Source organism: Eutrema salsugineum, unplaced genomic scaffold, assembly GCF_000478725.1.
Source record: "Eutrema salsugineum unplaced genomic scaffold, Eutsalg1_0 scaffold_14, whole genome shotgun sequence".
Lineage (NCBI taxonomy): Eukaryota > Viridiplantae > Streptophyta > Magnoliopsida > Brassicales > Brassicaceae > Eutrema > Eutrema salsugineum.
Window position 1 is genome coordinate 1,997,509 of NW_006256877.1, and position 2,122 is coordinate 1,999,630.

At 43.3% G+C, this 2,122-nt stretch overlaps 1 non-coding gene across 1 annotated transcript; it reads right to left on the reverse strand.

The window, feature by feature from the left end:
- Window positions 1-1,163: 1,163 nt before the first annotated feature.
- LOC112088600 lies at window positions 1,164-1,270 on the reverse strand. The gene has a single exon (XR_002900546.1). It is a non-coding gene; the product is annotated as a small nucleolar RNA R71 (small nucleolar RNA).
- Window positions 1,271-2,122: the final 852 nt, after the last annotated feature.

Here is a 2,122-nt window from a genome sequence, read left to right on the forward strand (position 1 = left end):
TTTAAGCATTTTTCTGCATGGTGATGTATTGTTATTTGCTTGAATGATCATTGAGAACTGTTTATTAATGCATATTGATTCATATTTCACAAATGGGAATTTGGTTTGAAAATGGATTAGTGTAGGGGTTAATACCTTCATGAGAGGATTAACGTAGATTAGAGTTCTTAATCACTTGAATCATGTTAAGAACTTGATCACATAGTTTAGTGTCTAACACCACATCTGGATTGATAAACCTCTTTGTGCTACATTGACAAGGGGATTGATAGCCCTGAGACCCTAAAAAGTCCTATCTATCAATTGGCGCTGTTGCCAAATTGTGGTTGATTAGCATTAAGCTCTGATCTGTTCTTGAGATCAAGTGCTTACTTTCTTGTTTTTACTGATTCCTTTCAAGTTCTGTTTGTGATTTCAGGTGTATGAACACCAGGTCTAGATCAAGAAGCTGTGGTCCACCTTTCCCTCTCAACGACAACATCAACCTTTTGGTACCAAGGAGGAGAAGGGACAGACGTGGTAGACAGATTTATCAGGCTGACATGGAAGACCAAAGAGATCACGTGGTAGATATAGAACAACCGGTTCAGGAGCAACAGGCTCAGGGTAATGGAGTTGGTCAAGGGCTTCATCAGGGTAATGTTCATCAGGAACAGGTGCACCATCAACAAGCTTATGTCCACCAAGGACAAGCTCAAGCTCATCAACAAAGGCATCAGGCCAATGTTCAACAAAGACAACAAGTGCACCACCAACCCCACCCTTTCCAACCACAGCAAAGAAGATATGAGCAACCCCAAGTCTATGTTGGAGAGAATGACAGGGCCAATGCTCATCAGTATGGAGCTGGTATTCAGGCACCACCTGTGCAAAACAACAACTTCGAAGTGAAGGCATCTTTGCTGAATATGGTCCAGAACTCAAAGTTCCATGGGTTAGCAATGGAAGATCCCTTGGAACACTTGGACCAGTTTGATAAGGTGTGTGATCTGACCAAGATTAATGGAGTTTCAGAAGACAGCTTCAAGCTAAGACTATTCCCATTCAGTCTTGGTGACAAAGCTCATCAATGGGAAAAGAATCTTCCAAGAGGCTCCATTCAAACCTGGGAGCAATGCAAGCAAGCCTTCTTATCTAAGTTCTTCTCCACCTCAAGAACTGCAAAACTGAGGAACCAAATCTCTAGCTTCACTCAGCACAGCAATGAAAGTTTTGGTGAAGCATATGAGAGATTCAGGAGCTACACAAACCAATGCCCACACCATGGGTTTAGTGAGGCTTCTCTTCTCAGCACACTGTATAGGGGAGCTCTTACCAAGATTAGAAACCAGCTGGATACTGCTTCCAATGGGAACTTTCTGGGTAAAGAGATACATGCTGCTTTAGAGCTAGTGGAGAACTTAGCATTGAGCAATGATACTTATGGTGAAGACTATGACAGATCAAATAGGTCTGAAGGTTCAAGCTCAGAACAGAGGCTCACCAGAGAAGTTAAGGAGTTGAGGAGTGAATTAGACAAGCTGAAATTCACCACTCAGAAGCCAATGCATTTTGTTGGAGAGTATGAGGAACCTTCTCAAATCTTTGAGAACATAAGTGGAGAAGGTCTTACCCAAGAGGAGCTCAACTACATTGGGAATCAGAGGTTCCAAAGATATCAGTATGGTAATGCCAATCCAAACCTCTCTTACAGGAACATCAATGTAGCTAACCCACAAGACCAGGTCTATCCCAATTCTCAAGCTCCAAAGAACTTTGTTCCCAAGAACAACTTTCAAGGGTCATTCCAACCCAAGAATCAATTTGGTCAGAATCAGAGTTTTGGTCAGCAACAGCAACCATTTCAGGGCACTGGTTACACTTCACAGCAGCCAAACGCACCACCAGGATTTGGTCCACCACAGTTCCAACAGCAGGCGCCGGTTCAACAACAGTTTCAGCCACCAATGGTTCAACAGCAGCCACAGATAGGTACAGATATGGTTGGTATTCTGCAACAACTACTTCAGGGTCAACAGACTATGCAGCAGGAAATCAAGGAACTGAAGCAAAACCAGGCATCAAGCTCAAGGAACCAAGGTCACCTACCTGGAAAACCAGAACCCAACCCCAAGGAATATGC